The sequence below is a fragment of the Hesperophylax consimilis genome, chromosome 18 (assembly GCF_061612785.1).
Source record: "Hesperophylax consimilis isolate HC1 chromosome 18, BYU_Hcon_1.0, whole genome shotgun sequence".
NCBI lineage: Eukaryota > Metazoa > Arthropoda > Insecta > Trichoptera > Limnephilidae > Hesperophylax > Hesperophylax consimilis.
Window position 1 is genome coordinate 32,690,528 of NC_142853.1, and position 8,706 is coordinate 32,699,233.

An 8,706-nucleotide genomic window follows, 5' to 3' on the forward strand; every position below is an offset into this window, starting at 1 on the left:
ACATGTTAGCATCATGGGTGTTGATATTGCGGATGCCTTTGCAAAACAAGGAGTGTCCAACCCCGTTGTTACCCTCGTAAACCACATTCCCCTAGGTAAGTTTTTAGATTCTCACGGCCAAAAGCATTTTTGTTGTTTGTTTTTGGGGTGTTATGCCGTGTTGCGCTAACTCCTTCTTTAGCCGACGTTTCGGACAGCGTTGCAGTGTCCATCATCAGGGCAGATCCGGTAGATCCGAAGATGTGTAAAAGATGTGTTTACACATCTTCGGATCTACCGGATCTGCCCTGATGATGGACACTGCAACGCTGTCCGAAACGTCGGCTAAAGAAGGAGTTAGCGCAACACGGCATAACACCCCAAAAACAAACAACAAAAAAACACATTCCCCTATCTTTTATTCTATCATCAAAGATAGATCTCGCAATGTTTGGGCAGAGTATTGGTACATTTCTAGTCAATCCAAGGGAGCCTGCTATGCCTCAATACAAAGGACTATCCCATCAAAACCCAATTCCTCCATTTTTTTAAAAAAGAAATTTCTTCACTTATTCGAATGAGGATCGGACATTGTTCTGTTCCTTCCCACCTTTCTAAAATTCACGTCCTTGACTCCCCAGATTGTACATTCTGTGGTCTAGAAGTGGGAACTTTAGAACATATATTTTTTGGTTGTCCCTCTCTAAACAAATATCCTCTCTTCTATCAAGCCTTATCTAAAATTTCCTCCTCTCCATTCAACATATCATCTTTTCTAAGTTTGAACTCGACTCCAATTTTCATTATAATTTTGAAATCCGCCTATTTAAATTCACCTTTCATTTCTCCATTAAATGATTTCTAATTTTAAATGATGGCCAAGAACACCCTCGAAGGGTGAAAGCAAGAAATAATGGGAAAAAAAAAAAAGGTTTCATAGCTAGTGACTTATAACGAGTGGCTCATAACCAAGATTACTGTTCAGTGATTTACAATTAAGGGCCCGTTCCCACTTCCGTTTTCAAATCGGAGGCGGGTCCCGTTTTAAAAACGGATGGCCAACGGCCCTGTTCACACTTCCGTTTTAAAAACGGACCATACTCTACGAAAAAAAATAATTGTCGATTCAACCAAAACATGTTATTTGCTCATTCTTCAGTAATGGTGCGCAATGGACGACGATGAAGCTCTTGTTGTCATGTGGTACTTATTAAAAAGAAGGAAAAAAGTGAAAAGAAAATTTTGTGTACACCCAATCATAGCTGGATGATTTTCTGTAGGAATTTTCCAAGTGTTAATTGGCGAGTTGAGAAGTGATGAACTAAAGTTCTTTAATTATTTTAGAATAATAATGATTGGATTATTTATATAGCGCCGTTTTACCGTGAGAAAATCACCTCAAGGGCGCTTAATGGCTTAAGAGAATGTCTATCACTTCCTTGAACCATCTACTGGAATGAGTTTCAGAGAGCTTAACATATCAAAATTAAAAATTGAGAGAGTGCATTTGTCCTGAAGAACCCTATCAATATTTTAAAGTAAGAAAACAATAACTCAAATATTTTTATTATGTGTTTATTAAACTAATACGCTTTTCCGTGCATCGTGCATCTCATTAAAGTTTTAAAATTTAAAAAATTAAAACAAAAGTTGTGTACACCAAGTGTTTTGTTTTTATTTAGTTAAAAATAAAATATTACTACACTCTTTCTTCGACCAGTGGTATTAAATTTTCGGGATTTATTTCCTTATCCATTATTGTAGTTTTGATTTATTTACTCAACAAAATAACCAAATACAAGCACGCAGCGTGCCTGCTTCCTTGCGACTGGGAGCGGGCGGGGATGGGTCGGGGTGTGGGGGGGAATCTGCCGGAACGACTAGACGACAAGTGTGAACAGCTCCATAGAACACTATGAGCGAGCGTGTTCCGACACGATTTGAAAACGGACGCTCTGCGCTGGCGATCCATCCGACAACAAAATGTAGGATCCGTTTTCAAATCGTGTCGGACAAAACAGCTCCATACATCCACTAGGGCATCCGTTTTTAAAACGGGACCCGCCTCCGTTTTTAAAACGGAAGTGGGAACGGGCCCTAAGGCTTTTAACTAATGACTGAAAATTATACATATTTTTATAACCGAGTGGGTATTTACACAATACCTATAAACATACTGTAACTCTGTTATTGATTTAATGTTTTTATGTATCCCTGATGAAGGTTCAGGGTGAAGCGAAACTGGTTTGTTTTATACTTAAAAAATATATACAATATAGTGGTATTAAAAACAAAGTAATTTTAGTGTATTTATTATAATAATGTATATCCACAAAGTGATTGCTAAATTTGAACCATTCATTGAATAACCACCCCAAGTGGTTTGCTAAATTCGTTTGGTGGCTATGCAGGGGTGGGGTTTGTCCAGGTCTTGTGGCGGGCCAGATGGGAGTGATGAATTCATCTATTCGTAATAAATCCAAGCTGTCTATAATTCCAGCTCATCACAGACCAGAATAAAACAAGTGTTGTAGATGGTAGCCAAGTTTATTGATTGCATTTCCTACAAATTAGTTTAACAATCTCCCCCTCATCGTCCATAATAATTTAGAATAATCTTATTTCACATACACAAGGCAAAATTATTACGCTGAAAGAATATATAATAATAAAAATTTTTAGTTGGAAAAAATTACCGCTACATAATAAAAATCCATCACTATGCCTTCATTTTTGTAATTCCAAATATCGTAGAAAATCAACTGTTTTCATAAAAATGTAAAAGCAACTTTGCATTGGGTACATGAAATGAGCTCCGCGTGTTATTTTCCTTATTAAATAAATAACATTAGGTATAGCCACATTCTTTTTGTGAAGATGGCTGTTCGCGGTTAACGTTCAAACTTGTCAAATGAAAGTATTCAATCAACACCCAAAAAGCTCTGCGCGGGACACAGGTTATATATTATATTATACTATTCAAGTCTTAGTCGTAGACACGGTTGCCAAACATTACATCTGAACTCTCATCCACCACAAATGCAATACCAAAAAGGGTTTTTCTTCGTAAGAATAAATCATTTTGTTACTTCAAACCATTGTAAAAACGAGTGTAATTTAAGTACAAATCATGTATTGGAAATCGAGGAAGAAAATTATACATTTATGTTATAACCTGTATCCTCGACACACTAATTTTTATCCTAACTTATTCTAGGCATTGTAAACATAAAATCAATAAGTCACCATACAATTTAGAGACAAAATACTCTTGACGCTTCATATCAAATTTGGTTTCACTCAACATTATAATACCTCCAGTAGTATAACACTTGTCTTGGGACTTCCAGTACAACCCAAAGGAATTTCTCAATTGGCTCCAATCAAAGGAAACCTTCTTATAAACAACATTAATGATAATAAATCAGGACACAGATAGATATAGAATACAAAAGATGCCATTGACAATACTGATACCACCCCCATGGTCCACTTTACATTGACAGCCAACTTCAAAACTATATTTATAATGACTTCAAAAGTGTAAAAGATTGGTACTATAATATTGCATAACTAATAACTCAAAATTAAGTGTTTTACTTTAAGAATATTGAGCAATTTCGTTAATTTATTCAAAAAACCCCTTTTACAGTGATCATTGACTCCCAAGAACATTACAAAAGTGTAACAAAAAGACATTTTACTTTGGAAATATTTATTAAAACTGTCTAAATTTCACCACATATTGTGGTGTGTACTGTAATGTGGGGACAATTTACCCTAACTGAACGTCCAGTTGATTGCAGTATAGGGGTTAATATAAAATAGTAAATTCACTCCCAATATTCATCATTTCTTTTTTTGTCAGTGGCAAATGACGATTATTTATTTTAATTGAAAAAAAAATGTCACCGGAGATATGCCATATATATTTTTGACTCCAAATATGCTCGGGAATAGTTGGTGAAAGTTTGTTGGGTACGTCCTAATGCAATGAGCACTGAGCACTGTATATAAAAATATCAACTGTGCCAGGAAACGTCAGGAATAGTTTTTAGTAGTATGCAAGATATGATTACAGTACAGATTTGAAATTCATGGGGTCTAATCCTATCTTTGAATTCCCACGAAACAAATGAATTTGACAATATTACAACAATTCCTTTTTAATTACATTCGCATTGATTTGTTGCAGTTTTACATCAATATTGTCATATTTCAATGTTGAATGTATTCTATACCAATCGTAATAAACGTTTTGTAGAGCGTGATATTCATGAAACCCCATAAGGAATTCCGCTCCAGAGTATTGCCGTTATATTTCTTACGGAAAACTAATATTTCATTACAAACAGGATTCAGTTTTGGCTGAAAATAAAGACATTAGTCTCTAGCAGATTTTTGTCACAGTTAGAATAAAAAGTTTCTCAAACATCTTACAGAAAAAATATTATTGTGCAAGTAATAAGTATGTAAACACGACAAAAATAAATCATAATATCATTTAAATACACACAATCATTGCAGCTAACCCCTAGGGCCCGGAACCCTGCATTTGCAGTGTTGAAGAATGGTGCCCATGCACGGTACAAAGCACTGCAATTGAAGTGTCGTCATTGTACATTCATTTTGATTCTACCAGTTAGTTAGAGTATTGTCTAAGGGTCCGGGCCCTATGGGTTAAAGAAAACATCCTGTATAAAGTTGCGCACAACTGCCGTTTCACATTTTCTCTAATAAAGTATTTACGAACCAACATTTATGATAAAGATCAATTGTTTTTAAACATTTAAAGAATCAATTGATTTTGCTAATACTGGATTAATAGAAAATTTTGCAGCAGAGAAAATGAGAAATGGCGTTTGTTTTGAAAATTAACACACATTAACAAATTAACTCAAGGAAATGCATCAACCACTATAAATTAAAAATCATATTTATCATAATATATGTTCTCATCTTGCACGGTTACAGGTTAGGTTAGGTTAGGTTACTGTCTAGAAGAAAGCCAGTAGTAAATTCACATTAGTATCATGATAAAAAGTATACTTCAGTGCAGTGTGAACAAGCCATGTTATACATAAACAGCCTTACTAATTGAAACGTAAAATAGTCCATGAAAAGATATATACGTTGCACATTCAGCCAAAGACGTTTGTTTATATGTCATATACACTTGAAATTATAATAATTTATTATTTTTAATGATGATAAACTAATGATTATAAGACATGCTTTTAAATTTGTTTTAACCAATTATTATAAGCAATAATTAGTAGCTTTCGAGTAATTGATAATTTCTCTTTGAATTTTGGTATTTTTCCAAGGTTTTTTCAAGGTTCATTTTGAAGATGTCGTAAAAACAAATACCATAGAAACTAGATAAACTGACATTTGAAATTTAAAAAATACTTTATTATTTAAATATTTTAATGTCGAACATGAAGAGTTAAAAAAATAAATATGTATATTCTTACCCCAAACGTTGAAAAATTGTATAAAATACAAATTTTTATAATAATTAATGTTATTTGGTGACTGCAAGAAAATTGCCACTTCACTTTTTATCCCGTTTATACAATAAAAAAATTATAATTCCCAAAGAACAAAAAAAATTACATTTTGGATTCTTCATTTGTGCAATATAAATATTGATTTCTTATTTAATGATTTGATTGATTGATTTTTTATTTAATGCATTTTTACATTATACAAAAATAACTTGTGAAATAATTTAATTTTTCAAGATGGGAACATCATGCGTCAGTCTGTCAAAATGAACATTGCCAGTTGTTATTTAGCAGCCAGCTAAAGGCATTTTTTTATTAGTAATATTTCGAAACATTTTATTGGTAAGGCTGATTATGATTGCATCAAATTCCCCATTAAATAAATTCTAATGTATAATGTACGAATGTGGGGGATTGGATATACATACTGAACTTGGTCGCACTGCACGGCTACCCGCACAGGTACATAAGTAAAATTACACAATAAAATCAACAACACTATCGTAAGTGTCAATTTATATAATTGAAGAAAAGTAAGCATCAGGTAAGTATGGTACTGTATACTATCTCCATATATAGTAAATTTAGTACATAATAACATAGATATTGTGGAAATGTATTACATATATATTTGTACAGCGCCCTCGAGGTGGTTTTGCACAAAAACGACGCTATACAAACCATCTATGAAAAGGGAATACAAGTTGAAATTATCACTTACCACATATCTGTAGAGGCTATAGAATACATGAATTAGAAATGAGCATAATTTGTTAAAAATTATTATAATTTCTTCAAAATTTACACAGAAAATTATAAATTATGCTACTGCGAATCGATCGTTAAATCAGTCTGAGATCACAGATGACCTTTCTAATTTCTAATGCGTAGTAAGTTTGAATAAGTGGAAATGCCACAAAGTTTAAAGTAACAAATATGAAATAACGTGGGCTGGCTGCGTTGGCCAATCAAATATACTTTGAATGTGAGAAAACAAATTTGTACCTACGTTTACTAGGTTTTATTTTATTGCTTCCCAATCAATCAATACTCCAATGGAGTCAATTTTAGTACAGCAAAGCAGTAGTTTAAACACTATTTCGTATGAACACAATGCTTATTAATTCCTGGGATAATTGAACATTTCCGTGGAATAAAAATGCAATAAAATGTGCAGTAAAACACAATACATTGAAGTGACACATAAAAAACCCTGATTAACTTAGAGAAATCAATAGAAACAGGGCCACTACAATAAGTTAATCTACGAGCAATCTTAAGTCACAAAAAGGAAAACAATACTCCTAGGTTCCGCAGAAAATAACATTCATATATTGGGTTAAATTCATAATACATAGGTATACTAATACTCGCTTCTTATTTAGAAGGTTTGGCAATTATTCAAAATGTTAAACATCAGTCAACAACTGTTACCAAACTTGCAACTCAATTAAGATGTTTCATTTTAAGACATGATCCTGGATGGGTTAACATGAAATTTTTGGAAAATAAAAAACTTCACTGAAAATCGAGTTCCTCAACCGCTCCTTCAAATTCAGGTAGTAAATTCCTAATAACAAGAGGAGCGTAAATCGAAATTTCACCCTTTAATTTCAGATATTTGAAGTAAGTTCGTAAAAAGAGGATGCTTGCGCGTAAAACGAAATTTCGCAGCCGGCAGTTCAAACTCGGATATTTAAAGTAAATTCGAAAAAATATGACATTTCAGTGTCAATCCATTCAGATTTACAATTAAAATAAAAACCAGTAAAAAAACATTTTGCCACCACTGTTTTAGATTCAGATTTACGAAATTAAATTATTTTTTTCGCAAAAATCGAATTACGAATTTCAAATCAAAAAACCATTTTGGTGGAAAATTTGGAATTATCGGGGTTCAAATGAACAGTGTTTTAGAGTTCCGAGTGGATTTGGATCTCAAAATGGATCTTATAATAACAATCACGCTACTGACTAAAAAGGCAATTTAAAACTGCTCCAAGCTACGCTAACAACACAAGCTGTGTTCAGGAAAGTAGTTCAGATCGATCCACTTGGGTTTTTATAAATTTTATTAGATTCAGTTGAAAAGTTAAAAACTTGGATTGGTTCTCCTGAATATTTGGCCAAGTTGAGTTGGCTAACTTCACTTGACGTTTATAAAAACACCACCATAAATGAAATAGGAACAGTTGGTTGCCTGGTTTTCCGTTGATTAGAGTAAATTGGATTGGAGTACTGTTATACTACTGTCCGCAATCCCCACTAAACGTTTAACCTTTATTATTAATAATTAACACTAAAGAGTGTCTTTCTTTACACACACTGGCAGCAATATGCAACTAGAACTTTATCCAATCCTCGCAATCCACACTATCCAATAATATATATATTTTAATATACCACTGTAGCAAAGGTGAAAAAATACATTAGAAAATACAAAATGTCCATTATTACTTGTCCCTTAAATATTATGCGGAAATTAAATTACAAAATAAAACACTTAGAAACTAACTTTAGTCGAGTTTCATTTAATTATATTTAAATTGGAACCCTAGCGTCTGCGTCTGCACTGTATGAAGCATGAGCGGTTGGTTGTGTTGGTAGGTTGTTTGTTTGTTTGTTTGTTTGTTTGCTTGCGGTGTCGAGTTCAAGCGGCTAAAAGACCTGACCCCTGATTCACGGAAGGGAAGTTACAATACAATATATACATGAAGCTTGAGCTAGTAAGTAGTAAGTGGTATTCCACACTTCTTTAGGCAAACTTGTTAGTAATCATTACCAACAAACAAATAAACACATAAGTTGGTGTTACAGCATGACATCTCTCGGTACGTAAATAGTTTAACCGGCTTATTTTCTTACATCACGTAAAATATATTAACGTTACAGCGTTCAACAGTTAAATACCTACTTGCCCTGGCTTCGTCTCGAGCAATTCACATCACAATATCATCAGTCATCACTCTTTGGGTAACCAATTATAATTCACTGTCTGTTGTCCTTGGCAACGTTGGTTGGTCCGTGAGATAACTGACGGAGATGTCTGGGGCCTGGGAAGTGCCTGGGTTCGGACCATACCGGGTACACTAACATTAAGGCACACTTCGATCCAAAACAAATGTCTCGTCAATGTAAAATATCACCACACTTATTCCACTAATTAACTATCTGGCGCCTCCTACCATTGCCACTTTACGCTAGCTTATTCATTCTT